We start from the raw sequence: 17,347 nt of genomic DNA on the forward strand, positions 1-17,347 counted from the left end.
AACTAGCTAAATAATTTCAATGTGAACAGTCAACCTATATCAATTATTTTAGACACAATAGAGTAAAATATGAGGACCACTACTTATGATTAGGATGCAGAAACTCCCAAAAGACTATTATCCCATCTCAACAATCAGAACAAGCCAGAGAAAGTAAAACCATACGTTTTTGGAGAGCTGAGATGCAAAGAAACATAAATGAACTAAATTCTAGAGAACAAGCCCTTTCCAGGAATGAAAACAAGGCTGGGGTCATGGTAACAGAAGTAAACCTGCTATAGAAGGGAAAAACTAGTTCAACTTTTAACCAATTTTTAAGGGGTCCACGGGAGCTGGCAAGCCAGATTAGCATTCTGAGCAGCCTTGTTCACACGGCAATCTGCACTTTCTCAAAAGGAGTCTTTCCAAGTATTGGAGCTGCATCGGGGTTAGTGGGAGGTAAGGCTGCAAAATGCTGGGAATAGGGCAGCAGATCTAAGAGAAAAATCCTATCTCCAAGGGGCACAGGCCTTCACCAAGCGCAAGCCCATCCAAGCCCACTACAGGAACGAGTCAGGGTACTAGGTGAATGCTTTCTCCAGAGGCCAGAAAAACCAGGGGTAGGGCTAAAGAGAAAAGAAAATGTCCCAGCTGTTCAAAATCCCAGCAGCTGGGCTGTGAAACAGACCTAGAGCTCTTAATTTTACCAACTGTTGACTGAGCTGGAAAGCATGAAGAGTTCCTGAGTCTCACAGGTGCTCAGATCCCAAGCCCTAAATGAGGGGAAGTCCCGATGCACTCAAAACATTTGATACCAGTAGTGAACTAAATATAATTAAAGCTGTAACAGCGTTCTCACCTACATTAGGCTGTTTTCCTATGAAGTATTATATTTCAGCTTTCCCCCCTCAACAATGTCATCCATTTGTGTAAATGAATGCAACTATACAGCATACTTTTAAATGGATGTTTGCTACTCCCTTGTATGGCTATACCATGCCAGCAGAAATGTTTTATGTTACCTATCTTATCACACAGAATATTAAGAAAGACATGTACTCAAGGGTAAGATTGAAGAAAATTAATACATTTCATTGCTTCATCAAAAAACTTAAGTGAAAGTCTTTCTTTCCCTGTAAATCCATGTAAGGGAAGACTGTCCCTGCTATGATTTGAAATGAGGAGCCAGTTGTTTTATACACCAGTGCATATGCACCATCAGAGCAAATGTCAACACAATTTTTGAAAATCAGCAAATGATACTTTAGTATTATGACAATTAAGTGTTGACCTTACAGGCACCATGAAAGGGTTTTAGGATCATAATCACAGTAAGATCTGATAGGTTAGTTTCCCAAACTTATTTTTTTTTTTTACTTTTTAAGATTTTTATTAAAATATAGCTAACATACAATATTAGTTTCAGGGGTACACAATAGTTACTCAACATTTATGTACCTAAAGAAGTGATCACCATGGTAAGTCCAGCAACCATCTGACACCATACCACACTATCACAGTATTACTGAGTATATTCTCCGTGCTGTACATTACACCTCCATGACTTATTTGTTTTATATCTAGAAATCTGAACTTCTTATTCCCCTTCACCTTTTTCTCAACGTTTTAATTTTTCAATTGCAGTTGACATTCAATATTTTATATTAATTTCAGGTGTACAGCACAGAAGTGAGACATTTATGTAAGAAGTGATCCCCTGACTAGTCTAGTACCCACCTGGCACTATACATAGTTATTACCATATGATTGACTATATTCCCTATGCTTTACTTTACATCCGCATGACTATTCTGTAACTACCAATTTGTACTTCTTAACCCCTTCACTTTTTTCAACCACGCCCAACACCCCCTCCCATCTGGCAACCATCAAAATGTTCTCTGTATCTATGTGTTTGTTTTGTTTATTTTGTTCTTCAGATTCCACATATAAGTGAAATCACATTGCATCTGTCTTCCTCTGACATACTTCCCTCAGCACAATACGCTCCAGCTCCATCCATTCCACTACAGATGGCAAGAACCCATTTCCTTCATGGCCAAGCAATATTCCACTGTATATATGTAACACCTACTTTTTATCCACTCATCTGTTGACAGATATCCAGGCTGTACAGTGGCCATCTACGTCTTGGCCACTGTAAACAATGCTGCAATGAACTTAAGGATGCACGTGTCGAAGTAGTGTTTTGGGTTTTTTTGATAAATGCCCAGAAGTGGGATTACTGAGTCCTCCTTTGTCTCTTGTTATATATAGCCTTTGTTTTAAGGTCTATTTTGGCTGGTATAAGTATCACTACCCCAGCTTATTTTTTCCATTTCCATGAAATTTTCCATTCCTTAAATTTCAGTCTGTGTATGTCTTTTTATATTTGAAGTAGTCTCTTGTAGGCAACATATGTAAAAATCGTATTTTCTTATATCTTTTGATTGGGTCATTTAATCCATTTAAATTGAAAGTAACTGTTGATAGAAATGTAGTTATTGCCACTTTTACATGCCTATTTTTAATCTTTTGTTTTTTTAATCTTAAATAAGTCCCTTTAACATTCCTTTGATTTGGTGTTTATGAACTCCTTTAGCTTTTTCTTGTCTGAGAAGCTCTTTACCTGTCCTTCGATTCTAAATGATAGCCTTGCTGGGTAGAGTAGTATTGGTTGTAGATCTTTGCTTTTCATCACTTTGAGTATATCCTGCTAATCCCTTCTGGTCCGCAAATTTCTGTTGAGAAAGCAGTTCACAGTCTTAGGGGAGCTTCCTTATAGGTAACTAACTGCTTTTCTCTTGCTGCTTTTAAGTTTCTCTGTCGTTAACCTTTGACATTTTAATGATGATGTGTCTTGGTGTGGGCCTCTTTGGGTTCATCTTATTTGGACCTCTCTGTGCTTCCTGGGCTTGAATTATTTACTTCCTTCATTAGGTTGGGGAAGTTTTCCATCATTATTTCTTCAAATAGATTTTCAATTACTTTCTCTCTCTTCTATTCCTAGTATCCCTATCATGCGAATGTTGGTACCCTTGATGCTGTCCCAGAGGCCACTTAAAGTATCCTCATATTTTTGGATTCTTTTTTTTTGCTCTTCTTGGGTGTTTTCTGCTACCTCATTTTCTAAATCACTGATCCTATTCTCTGCTACATCTAATCTGTTAATTTCCTCTAAGGTATTCTTCATTTCAGTTTTGTCTTCTTCACTTCTGACTAGTTCTTCTGTATGTTTTCTTTCTGCACTTTTATGATCCCTATCTCTTTTTTGAAGTTATAGTTGAGATCATTGAGCATCCTTATAACCAGTGTTTGGAACTCTGCACCTCATAGATTGCTTGTCTCTCTCTATTCTGTTTAGTTCTTTTTCTGGAGCTTTGTTCTGTTCTTTTATTTGAGACATGTTTCTTTGTCTCCCCATTTTGGCTGCCTCCCTGTGTGTTTCTATGTATTAGGTAGGGCTGCTACATCGCCCAATCTTAGTAGAGTAGCCTTATGTAGTAGGTGTGCTGTGGGGCTCAGTGGCTCAATCTTCCTGGTCACCTGAGCCAGGTACTCCAGGTGTAACCCTTGTATGGATGGTGTGTACCCTCCTGTTATAGTTGAGCCTTGGTTGCTGTTCGCATGTTAATGGGAGGAACTGATCCTTGGGCTAATTGGTTGTGAGAACTGGCTGTGAGTACAATAGAGAAACTGTTGTTGTGCTAGGGGCTGACCCTACACAGCAGGATTTGCTTTAACAGGGCTCTGGCGCCTGCCCAGTGTGCCCTTTGGGTGTGTTGTCCCAGAGGTGGCCAGGTGATGCTCCATCTGGGTCTAAAACTGGCCACCAGGCATGCCTGCCCGAGGACCTTCTGGGAGGGGACCCACTGCAGCCAACTTCAGCCGCAGCCTGTGCCCTACCCAAGGCCACCTGGCATGAGCCACAAAGCAATCCGCTGTTGGCCACCACTCACACTTGGCTTAGAGGCCTCAAAAGGCCAAGCTGCGAACTGAGGTTGGCTGTCGCTAGTGCCAGGCTTAGGGCTGCTCAGCCAGAGGTATAGGACGTGCCAAAGCCAGATGCTGCTTGTTTGGGTTTTGTGAACCTTTAAGAGATTTTATGAAAGTCTGCAGGATGAGCCAAGACAAGCCATTTATTTGGAAAAACCACTAGAAACGGCTTGAGTGGGCCTGAAAGTTGGGTGGCGTGGGGTTTCAGGGAACCAGAGTGGGCGAATGAAGGATGTTAGCAAAGTTGATGGAGACTCAGATATGGCAGCAACGTGAGTCCTCATGCTGGGAGGGAGGGCTCAACAAAGAAACAATGGTTTTCGCCAGCTTCTCTGTCTGGGAGAACGCTGCCCCTCCAGCTCTCACTCTGAAGCCAGACGACTCCATTCCTCCCTATTTATCTCTGATGCCTTTCAAGCTACTGCCCCAGAGCTGGAGCTCAGTTCAAAGCTGGAGCTCAGATCAAAGCTGGAACTCATATTGAGTGTCTGTAAGTGAGTAAGTCCATGAGTGGGCCCTTTGGAGGAGTGCCCTAGTCTCACTTAGCCACCATCTCCACCGGTTTTCAGTCAGAAGTTATGGGGACTTCTCTCCCCAGCACTGGAATTCTGGGCTGGGAAGCCTGGTGTGGGCCTGGAATCCCTCAGGGGGGACCTCCACAGCTGAGATATCCCTCTTAATTTTTAATGGTCACACACAGGTGTGGGACCAGCCCGTTTCATGTCTCTGCCCCTCCTACCAGTCTCAAGATGGATTCTTCTGTCCTCAAGATGGCTTCTTATGTCCTTAGTTGTAGGACTTCAGTTCAGCTAGACGTCAGGTGATTCTCAATAATGTTTGTTCTGTAGTTTAGTTGTAATTCTGATATGGTCATTGAGAGAAGGTAAGCACAGTGTTTTCCTATTCCACCATCTTGACTGGTGTCCCCAAACTTAATTCTAACTAAACTGTTTAACAAATGGAACATTAATAATTCAATAAGGTTAATAATGGTCAGCTATTAATAGTATATCATATAATCAAAATTGCCAATAGCTGACACAGGAAGAAAGGCAAGTTTAGGGGGAATAAATGAATTCAGGATTGAATCCACCGAAACAAATTTCAATGAATCTAGAACTCAGAAAAGAGGCCCAAGTTTAAAGTGTGGATCTGAGAGTTACATTTATAAAATTGAAGCCAGGAAGAATATGTGTAATGAGAAGGTCAGAAACATGAGAACTGTCTACAATTAATAAGTGGATAAAGGATAAGTCATCAAAGCAGTTCCAAAAAGAATGAATAGAGAAACACATTGTGACCAATGAAAGGAATGTTAGATTCAATCTGAGTCAACCAATTCATTTCATAGTTAAGGAAACAGTTTGAAAAGGCTCCAAAAATGAAATGGTTTGGCCAATTTTCTGAAAGTGGGAGTCAGGTCTTAAAATTCTATTTTATGGATCCCAATTCAGTTTTCTTTCATAATACCGAATTTCCAGAGGTAGGAAGTAACACTCTTAAACTGCAGAAGAATTAAAGTCTAGTGTCAGTAACAGATACCAAGGAAAAAATAACCCACGTGTCTCTACTCCTCCAAACCCTGCTCCGTTTGCAGTCTTCACTATCCCAGTAAATGGTAACTCTAGTCCATCACCCACTCTGATTGTCTTCCCTTTTTCATACTCTACAATCAATGCATCCCAACACTTATAGGCTCCTCCTTGAAATTATATCCAGAGTCTGAACACTTCTTACCACTTGAACTGCTAAAATCCCGATCCAAGCTGCATCATCTTTTTGCCTAGAATATAATATTTAGAGCAACCTAATTGGTCTTCTTTCTGGGTTCTACTCAAACATCACTTCCCTGGTCACCCTGCATAAAACAGTGACAACTCTATATCCAGGTTACACTCTGTCCCCCTTACCTGTTTCAATTTCCTCCATAGCCTTACTGCTTGACATTCTAAATATTGCTGATTCCCTCCACTACAATTTCATCTCCTTGAGGGACTTAATGTTTTGTTCATTGTTGTATTTAGTACAATCCAGCATTTAGAACAAAACCTGGCATCCAAAAGGCACTCATAAATACCCACTGAAAGAAAGAGAGAAGGGAAGAGGGAAAGAGAGAGAGAGAAAGAGAGAGAGAGAGAGAGAGAGAAAGAGAGAGAGAGATTAGTCATCTTTCATAACATAAGATTTTTCTCCCTATCTAAAGTCAATCTATTGACTGGCAAAGTTTTAGATCATTGTCTCATTCTGACACCTCTGCTTAGCTTTCCCTTTTTTTGTTAAAAACTTGTATGCATTCATTCAACAAACATTCACATAGAAGCCCTACCACGTTCCAGGCGATATATGAGGCACTGAAGGCAAAAAGATAAATAAGATATGAACTCTGCCCACAAGAAACTCAGTCTTAGGGAGGTGTTATATATTGTCCAGAACAATGAAGTTGTAGTATTGCAAGCGAGTATAATTCCAAGTTAATACATAAATGTTTTTATATGATTATTACAAAGCCAAGCAATTCATTCAACAAAGAGAATACTCAAATTACACTTTTCATGAAAACTGTTTCACCAATGTGGTAACTCATTTAACATTTAATCTGATTGGCTGACTTTATTAAGGTTGTAAAGATCAACACTTAGTTTACTATATTGGAACTCCTACAGGTACATGAAATGACAAGTCTACTTATCCGCTGGATTCAATAACAATTTAGACAAAACCTAAACCAGTAGCCGAGGAGCCTCTGACAGGCTTATTAATGTATCTCAATACATTCATTGGTATAAATCATCCTCCAATTCCTTCTGGCTTTTTTAGAAGATAATATTTTTCCACTAACATTTATTTTAATTATTTTCTTTGAGTATGTGTTTCTGCATATGGTCTGCTGGGCTATAAGTTAAAATTCAAAATGTGATTAAAACCTGATTCAAAAATCACTCAAAATGTAGATACTTTTATCATGAATCATCAATTGATTTGCAGATGATAAATCCCCACAGAAAGGGCATTTGTTTAAAACAGCTGTTCAGTTTCAGTGAATTCAGAAAGTCATCTATTAGAAATGTCATCTGATGCTTTTGATAATAATGGTCTTACTCAGAGCAGAACCAAGAGAGCAATTGTAATCACTTGAGGTAGTGCCTCATTTTGATACACAAATGATTACATACAAAAAGGAAAAGGCCCACTGAAAAAGCAGCAAAGATTTGGAAAGAAAATGGTAAGATTTCATTAATTTTTATCTTTGTAAATGGATGAAATTCTCTTTTAACTTAATTATTTACTCCAGGTAAATTTATGTTCCCAAATTCTCTCTATAAAAATAAAGCTTTAAATTGTAAAGCCAGGAGTTCCTGAAAGATACAAAGAACTGTTGCTAAAACACTTGCTCTATAAATCATCTCCTGTACTTGAGAATCAATCATCTCTGGTGGCTAAGGAAATATTAGTACTCTAAAAAAAATTTAAATTCCTCCACTGAAATTCAGAAACAAAAAAGATAACTCAAATTATCGTTCTATATACAAGTGATGAGGGCTCCTAATCCTACATTTGCATATAAATACTGTATTTCTCAAAGTACAACTACAGGAAAGTATAACAAACTATCAATTATTCTGGGTTTCAAATTACTTAGTCCCTTGAAAACTAACCATTTTTAAACAATAAAGGAAGTGCTGGAGTCTAGAGATTTGTGTAGTACCTAACCTCTGTCCTTTCTAGAGCGATCAAGCTTATTTTATTTGTTAAGAGTAAACTAATGATAATATAATAATAGCTTCAAATTCTTCTTGAGGAAGGTATAGCTTATATGAAATATAAACATTAGTACCAAAAACACAGCATTCCACCAAGTATCATGAGGTAATAAATGCTTTATTTTTAAAATTAGAAAATAATGCCACAGAAACTAATGAAAGAAAAACAAAAGTGACCTGGGCATTTTTCAGTTGCAATGTCAGAAAAAGTAACTATATTTACATTCCTGATTCATATAGGCCAGAAACTCAGAAGTTATTAAGTCATTCTTTATCTTTTCCACTCTGTGAACTGTCATATCCAATTGGATTATCAAGTCAGATCGGCGTACTTTCATATCTTTCACATTTCTTAATCCCATCGTCTTCTATCTCTACTGCTAGGCCTTAGTTTAAGCCATGATAATTTATTATCGAAATAACTACAACAAGCTTCATAATTAACAAGCCTGATTCTTTCAAAAAGATTAATGAAACACACAAACCTCTGGAAATCCTGGTCAAGAAAAAAATGACATAAATAAACAGCATTATTATAACAATGGTGGAAATTAATTAGGTACAACCTTGTAAAGTTAAACATTACACACCCTATGATCCTGCAACTCTTATTCTGGGTACATATTCAAGAGAAACTTTTAACATATGTTAATCCAAAAATATGAACAGAAATGCTCATGTCAACATGTCTGTGATAGCATAATGCTACAAACAACTCAAATGTCTATAAACAGGAAAATGGATAAATTATGGTAAGTCTGCAGAATGGAAGACTATACAGTGGTAAAAATGAATGAACTATAAACATATGCAACAAGAATGAATATAGTAACATAATATTTAACCAAAAAAGCAAACCCAGAAGACATTTAGTATACTTTTTATAAAAACAAAAATAAAACAATATATTGTTTAGGTAAACATATAAATGATAAAACATTTATAAAATGCGAAAGACTGAAACACAAAGTTCAGGATGATAGCTACCATAGGGAGAGGCAAGGAGAACACACAGGAAGATATGTTACTGGTAATGTTTGAGAAGTTGGATCAGATATTAATTATTTTAGTGATGTATAAATAAATACATTAGATAAGCAAATCATGCACAGACCAGTGAGGATAATGTGTCATGAGCCAAGAACTATGATTAACACAATTCTGTGCAAATTGGTGAAAAATGTTAATAAGTTTAGGTGGGAAAAAAACAGGAATGAAAAGAAAGGCATAATTAAAGATTATGAGTGGATCAGAAATCTTAATAAGTGAAACCTCTTAATAATAAAAGGACACAAGGCTACTGCCAAAAGGGCTGATTTCTTTTTCCCAGTCCTGCCTTTAAGCAGCTATGCAACTTCAGGCTAGTTACTTAACAGTTAAGTTTCTAAAACTGACTATAGTCAGAGATGGACTTTATTTTTTTTTTTTCCTGAAACAAATGGCCTCTCTTTAATGTTACCAGGTATGAAATCTGGTCTCTTTTGGGAGATGCTATCATTTCGTTCTTGGCTTCCCTTCTTTTCCTAGCCCTTTAACATTACTTGTCACTATACTGTTTTGTCCACAAATAAGGCACCTAAATAATCATTCCAACAGATTCTCTCCATAACTTATACTAATTATTACAACCACTTAGGCTGAACTTCAAAAGACACATATATATCCTGGGGAAACTGTTTTATCTGACATGTGTTTGTTCAATAAATGCTGCTCCTACAAAAAAGGTCATATTGATTAACACTAACTCCGTGTTTCCCCGAAAACAAGACCTAGCAGGACCATCAGCTCTAATGCGTCTTTTGGAGCAAAGATTAATGTAAGACCCAGTATTATGTTATATTACAGTATAGTATAGTATAGTATAGTATAGTATAGTACAGTATAAAGACCCGGTCTTATAATATTTTACTAAGACCGGGTCTTATATTAATTTTTGCTCCAAAAGATGCATTAGAGCTGATGATCCGGCTAGGTCTTATTTTCGGGGAAACACGGTTGTGTAAGTCAGGTTTGTCTAGGTTATATTACAGTAACAAACACCAACAAATCTCGGTGGTTTAAAATAACTAACATTTTATTCTTTCACGCTATATATCCACTGAGAGTTGACTGGGGCTCTTCTTCAAATATTCAAGGACCTAGGCTGAAGCAGAAGCCACCATATGAAGGGGAGAGTGTTGCAAAGCACATACTAACTCTTAAAGCTTCCATCTAGGAATACCACAGATTACTTTTACTCACACTTCATTGCCTAATCAAGTCACATGGCCATGCCTAATTTTAAGTGGGCAGGAATTGCTACCATTTTCCCAAGAGAAGAGGCAGACTATATGTGAATAATTTTCAAAATTTCACAATGTTTTAGTGTTTGGAATAAGCAGAATGAAATGTTAACATACTACGATGTATTAAAAATTCAAGATTAAAAATAACGAACATAATTGATTTCCAAAAGATTTAACAGCATAAATACTCAAACAGCAAATAAACTATCAAGTGCAAGCCAAATCGCCATCAAAATTCTGAAAGATTAAAAAAAAATCTATATCCCTCCACAAGTTAATTTCAAGGAAATATTTTTTTAAATTTCAGTATTGTAGAATAAGACATTAAAATTATACATAGTTACTTGATCAACAGATCCTCCACGACAAAGGACAAGGACATAAAGTAAAAATAAAGATGTCCCCCAAACTCTCATGTTGGAAAATATTAACTATAGATTTAAATTGTTTGATTTAAACTGACGGGGAGCCTGAGATGACATAGGAATGGCATGGGTACCTATAAAGGTGCAACATGATAAAGAAAAGGGTATGGAATAGAGACACATGTAGGCCAGGGTGACCTCACTAAATAAAGGAGAGGGATGTATATTGTAATCAACATAACTAGAAGACTTGGAAACCCTCTGGGTGGTCCTGTGTCTAGCATATAGTTAGTACTAATGATGAAAGTGAAAGGGAAGCTTGAAGGCTTAATTAAAGTGAGACATATTAAGCAGAGGCCTGATAACCTGAGAGGTATCATGATGGATCCATATAGATTCTTCCCTGGCACAGAGTCGTGCAAGAGTTGGTGAAGATGTGCTGGTGAGAGTGAGTCATATTTAATCTCACAAACAACTGAACTAGAACAATTGAACCAGAGAGGCCCAATCAAGCCTCAGGTATGATTTTTGGAGGGGTATTATATAATCTTTGACGCCACATTAATATTTGGTTTAAACATCTCAATATCTGAAGAGCTCAGGTGCCAAAAATTACCAAAATAAGATCCTTTCCTTCATCAGATAATTTTTATCATGACTTCTTCCCTTTAAAACCATTACCTACAAGCATGTTCATTAATTAAAACACTACTGAGTATCTAGTATGTACAAATCCTGTTTTAGGAACTAGGGACAGAGAGACAAAAGACACTAACACTGGCCTCAAGGTGAGAAATACAGAAAAGCACAGACGACAATAAACTGCAATAACGATGTATTTTCAAGAAGCTCTGGGACCACAGATGAGCACACCTGACAGAGGATACAAAGAACAAGGAAAGGCCCCGCACATTGCAGAGGCTCAACAACTACTAAATGCAGAGTAGCTTAATGTGATCTCCAGGACTTTGGTTTGCAAAGAAAGGCCTATTATTTTGACCAGTTTCAGGGGATCAGTCAAAAGACAGAAACTACACCGGTAATTTTAACAGAGAGAATTTAGTACTAGTTGTTAACCAGGAATTGGAGAACTGAAAAGACAAAAGAAGAGAACACAGACTATCAGAGAGAGAGTAATTTCAGGAAGCAGCTGGGACCCCCAAAGCTGAGAGAAACAAAGGGAAGTGGTTAAAATTATTAAAACCAAGAGGCTAAAAATATATGTACCATGTTCACTGCAGCATTATTCATGGTGGCCAAGTCATGGAAACAACCAAACTGTCCTTCGATAGATGACTGAATAAAGAAGATGTGGTACCTATGTACAATGGAACATTACTCAGCCGTAAGAAAAGATGAAATACTGCCATTTGAGACAACATGGATGGACCGTGAGATTAGCATGCTAAGCGAAATAAGTCAGAAAAAGTCAAAAACCTTATGACTTCATTCATATATGGCGTATAAAACTGAAAGCAACAAACAAGACAAACAAAAAATCATAGACATAGACAACAGTTTTGTGGTTACCAGAGAGCAAGGGAGGAGACATAGTAGAAGAGGAAAAAGGGGGTCAAATACATGGTGATGGGAGGAGAACTGACTGGGTGGTGAGCACACAATGCAATATATAGATGCCGTATTATAGAAATGTACACTTGAAACCTATATTTTACTAAGCAATGTCACTACAATAAATTTAATAAAGACAAAATAAAAAATTAAAATTTCTGGTTTACAAAAAAAAAAAAAAAAACTACTACGAGACTTGGAGGAGAAACCCTATGAAATTGGAACCCAGATCTCTGAGAAGAAACCACTCTTCAAAGAACACTAAGAAACGAGAGTATGAAGGAGGGTTCCTACAAAGCTGGGACCTGGATCTCTGAGAGGGAGAAAATGGCTAGCTGATGTTGGTATCTCAGAGGGGATGTAATGAGGATAGTTATACGTGCATATGAGTGTAGGAAAACGTCAAATTGGAGGCATTTGTCAGTCCTATTCCTGCCCAGGGGAAGTCCTGTTGCTTGGAGATACTGACTGTTGCAGGAAAAAGCTAGCGCGAGAGAACTACAGTTTCTAGGCTCCCAGTTCCCACACCACAAAGTAAAGTTTGGAAGGGTGAATCTAAAGCTGACAGAATAATGCCTTAATAGCCAGCACACCTATATAATTTTATTTCTCCATTCCAGATACTTAAGATAATAGCCTGCAAAATATTTATAATTACAATACACTAATTAAATTAAGCTATTTGCTTCATCTCATGACGTCTGAGGAAATTATATAATCAATACCATAACAAGGGCATCTATTTTAATACCTCAAACTTTAAAAGAATGACCCTTTCTGTACTCTATAATATAATTGGGCAATGTACAGATATTCCAAAACAAAATCAGAATCTGAACAGTCGGAAAAAAATCTTAAGACTCAAATTAGTGTCTGTGTGAAAACTTTAAACTCTCATCTATTCAAAAATCATCATAGGAAAAGATTAGTGTGGCTTAATGAAAGGTCTGAATTGCTAAAATTTCAGATGAATGTTATTTCATTACTTACAAATGTAAATATATTTTTCCTTTATACCAAATCTTTTCCTAGTGATTTTAATATTTTTATTGTCTGAAATGTTCTGAGTATTTCTCTGGAATAGGTGACTTATATCATTTCAAACACACCATATTTCACAAAATCTAAGATTCCATCAATTATAGAACACAGTATTGTTGCATAAACCATTAAGAAAAAATGCTAAAAATTAAACTATGACTTCATTAGTTCTTTCATGAACTTTTACAACTTACTGAAAGAACTCTAAACATTAATAATCTAATGAACTGCTAAAGGATATTATTTTAGAATATACTTTGATCAATAACTTCTTCATTGTCAATTACTATTATATTGTTTTAGAGTGTATAAGTATTTTGGTTTCTTAAATTTGTTTTTATTTTTCTTAATTTTTCTTATCGCTTTGTTTACCTTAGTATTCACTCAACAAATCCCTTTTTCTAGAGACAGCATAAAGATTAACCTTAGTTCACCTCTGTTCTTTTCAAACTGGTGGGCTAAATGATTTCATTTAACCTTTGCAGGGCTAAGGCAGGAGGATGGGAGAGGATGAGGAGGAATAGGTAGAAAGATTTTTGGGGAATGTGGTGGAAATGTTCTAAAATTAGATTAAGGTGATGATTGTGTATGGTGACAACTGTAAATGTATTAAAAATCACTGAATTGTACATTTTAAAGGGGTGAGCTTTATAGTACATATTACATATTTCAACAAAGCTGTTAAAATAATTATGTTTATGATAAAGTCTGCTTTCTCACATGAAAATTGAACATAAAATATTTATAGCACACTTTTCATTTTTATAAAATCTTGGTTCTGAAAGTAACTATATGAGAGAATTCTCTAGTTTCAATGTCAGCAAACTTGATCTTTAAATTACCTGATAAATATTTTAGGTTTTGTGGGCCACATATAGCCTTTGCCAAACTTTTTAAAAAACCTTTTAAAATGTAAAGCCATTCTTAGTCTAGGGCTGTAGCTTGCGGACCCCTGCTGTAATCACATACTTACTACTTTTATTTCAGAATGCAAGCCGTCAAATGTAGCCCATTGTGATGACAATATTAATAAAGAGACATTAAACACAAAAATAGTTTTGGTCTTTGAGAAATTTATTTCACCTCTCATGAATTGTTGCTATGCTGTGTGTTGCAGGATGGGGGTTTGGAAACCGACAAAAATATTTCCACACCATAAATTAGAAGTTCCAGATGTATCTTCTCAGCATCCAAGGTACATTAATGGAAGAAGCCAGACCTCAGACATTTATAAACTTATATGCTATTTACCTCCAAAAGATACTTGAGGTGACAAAGACAATTACAAAAATGACTCACCCTATATATCTAATCAACACTCACATCATCTTCAGTTTTGAAAGGAAGTAAATATGTCATCAACTAGCATTATTATAATCACAACTCCTAGTACAGAATTTTTCAAGTGGGATTCCACAGAATCCTAGAGGTTCCATGAGGTGCTACTTGTGTAAGATATCGTAACTTAAAAAAAAATAAACATTGTTTTTTGGACTTTGCAAACTGAAAGAGTGCTCATAGTGTTGGCAGGTGATCAAGCATCCACTTACGGTAGTACATTCTTTAGAATTTCATGTAAACTGAATCATAAAAGAGCATGTACTCTTACATGTGTGACTTCTTTACTCAGCATAGTGATTCTGAGATTAACCCATGCTGTGTGGATTAGCAGTCTGTTTCTTTTTGTTGCTGAAAAGTAGTCCATTGAATGGATAGAGCACATTTTTTTTCATTTGCCTGTTAATGGACCCTGGGGTTGTTTTCAGTTTTTGAATATTGTGATTAAAGTTCCTATGAACATTCTTACACAAATATTTTTTGCTAGTCATATGATAGATATGTTATGTTTAACTTTCTAAGGAATATCCAATTTTCCAAAGTGGCTATACCGTTTATATTGCCACCAACAATGTTTACCTTCCAGTTACTACACATCCTCATAAACATTGATACTATCTAGCTTTTTTAATTTTAGCTCTTCTGATGAGTGACATCTCACTGTCATTTCAGTTTGCATTTTCCTAGTGACTAATGACGTTGACCATCTTTTCATGTTTATTATCCATTCATACAGCTTCTTTAAATCTTTGGTCCACTTTTAATTGAGTTATTTGTATTATTAAGATTTCTTTAAGTATTATATAAGTCCTTTGTCAGACATATGTATTGCAAATATTGTTCTTCCTGTTCTGTGGCTTGCCTTTTTGTTAAGAAATGGTATCTTTTAAAGAACAAATATTTCGGCATATCATTGGATTTTGCTTTTTTATTCAGCTAGATGAGAACATTTAGTCCATTTGCATTTAATGATTGATACAAGTGAGTTTAAGTCTACCATCTTTCTATTTGTTTTCCACTTGTCCCACTGTTCTCTGTCCTTTGTTCTTCCTTTCCTTCCTTCTTTTGTATTAATCAAGTAGTTTTTACCATTCTATTTTATGTATTCTATAGGCCTGTTATCTTTTAGCACCATTCTTTCAGTGGTTACTGTAAAAGATACAAAAATGCATCTTTATTTTATATTTTAAATTGGTATTTATACCATGTCATAAACAATGAGAGATTCTTACAATTTAATTCCATTTATGTCTCTTTGCTATTGCTGTCATATAATTACTTCTACACGTGTTATATATTGTTTTTCAATATAACACTGTTATACTAGACATTGTTAATACTGTTGGTTTAAGCAGTCAGTAGTCTTGCCACCATATTTAGCCTTTCCATCATGCTTCCATTTGATAATTGTTTTTCTTTAGCCTGGTGAATTTCCGTTATATGTCCCAAAGTCCAGAAGCGCTGCTGAAATGACTTCTCTCAGCTTTGTTTACCTAAGAATAGCCTTGTTTCATTTTGATTTTTGAGGGATATTTTAACTGAGTATAAATTATTGGTTGGCAGGTTTTTCTTTCGGCACTTTTAAAGATGTCACTACATCATCTTCTGACTTCCGTAATCTGTTGCAAAGTCAACTTTCAAAATTCTTATTATTTCCCTGTAAATAACATCTTTTCCACCCTATAACTGCTTGTAAGACTTTTCTCTTTTCATGTGGGTTTTAGCACTGTTATTCCAACTGTGTGCTTAGGGAAACACAACTACATCTGTCAGATAATGTACTAACTGCTACTATTAAGCTGTTTGGACCTAACTATTTAATAAAGAGAACTGTTAGTTATTTCTTTTGGCTTAGTGGTGCTGTGAAAAAGTTTCTGAGACACTAAGGCTAAGTGTGGTTTTCTTTGTTACATATCCTTTTTTGGTTTCACTGAGATCAGTGGTTTGATGTCTTAACAGTTTCGAAAAACAGCCACTATTTCTTCAAATATTATTTCTGCCCCTTTCTCCTATCCATTTCATCAATGTCTTAGTTTGTTCAGGATGCTATAACAAAATATCACAGACTAGGTAGCTTATAAACAACAGAAATTTACTTCTCACAGTTGTGGAGGCTGGAAGTCTGAGGTCAAAGCGCCAGCACAGTCACATGAGCTCTTCTGGGTTGCAGAATTCTCACTGTATACTCACATGATGGAAGAGACTAGGGAACTGTCTAGGCAGGGGAGGCGGGGTGTCTTTTACAGTAACATTAAGCTCATGCATGAGGGCTCCATCCTCTTGACCAAGTCATCACCCAAAGGCCCCCACCTCCTAAGAACGTCACATCGGGCATTAAAATTTCGACATATAAAATTTGGGGGGGGGGGGGGACACAAACTTTCAGACCATGGCAAATCAAGGGCTCCAATTATACACATGTTAAATCATCTGGCTGTGTTCCATTTGTTTTTTATGCTGTTCTCTTTCCATCTATCTTGTTATCTTTCATATCCTCACAACAACACTTATCAGTGAGTACTATCAAGAAAGACAGCAAGTATTATAGGAAATCACTTCAGTATGCTTGGTCTTTTACTTTACTCCCTAAAAATGGGGAAATGAAAATATTTTCCTCTATGTTTCACAAATGAACTTCAAAAACTGCCTCAAAAAAATAATTAAGATTAGTAAATTACTCCTCCATTTTAAGGAGGGAACTGGAAATTCAGCTCTACCTTCAGTATCATCCAGGAAAAAGCTATTAAACAGGTTCAAGAACTTATGGGTCATCACAAAATATAATTTTCTTACTAACCGCTGAAATAAAGAATATGTGAGTTATAGTTAATGAATGAGCAGATTCAGTTATTCCTATAATAATGTCACTCTAAATAATGAATGGGAGAGAAGAGTAGGTTTACAGCTTACGCATTGGAAATTGCTCATAGCTCGCACTCCCTCTTATCTACAGTCAGTTATGGTTTTCCATATGTGAAATTATCTATACTGTCATGTGAGTCATAGCAGA

The 17,347-nt window shown here is 36.3% G+C and overlaps 1 protein-coding gene across 2 annotated transcripts in view; it reads right to left on the minus strand.

The window, feature by feature from the left end:
* CDK17 (cyclin dependent kinase 17) overlaps positions 1-17,347 on the minus strand; it is an 87,129-nt gene that overhangs the window by 45,491 nt on the left and 24,291 nt on the right. The window contains exon 2 of one of the 2 annotated variants that reach the window (XM_019732145.2): positions 5,886-6,055. The exons of the other annotated variant lie outside the window; for it this stretch is intronic. The gene's annotated coding sequence lies outside the window, so the exon portion shown is untranslated. The remainder of the gene's footprint in view (positions 1-5,885; positions 6,056-17,347) is intronic. 2 annotated transcript variants of the gene reach the window in all.

The sequence above is a fragment of the Rhinolophus sinicus genome, linkage group LG02, assembly GCF_036562045.2.
Source record: "Rhinolophus sinicus isolate RSC01 linkage group LG02, ASM3656204v1, whole genome shotgun sequence".
Lineage (NCBI taxonomy): Eukaryota > Metazoa > Chordata > Mammalia > Chiroptera > Rhinolophidae > Rhinolophus > Rhinolophus sinicus.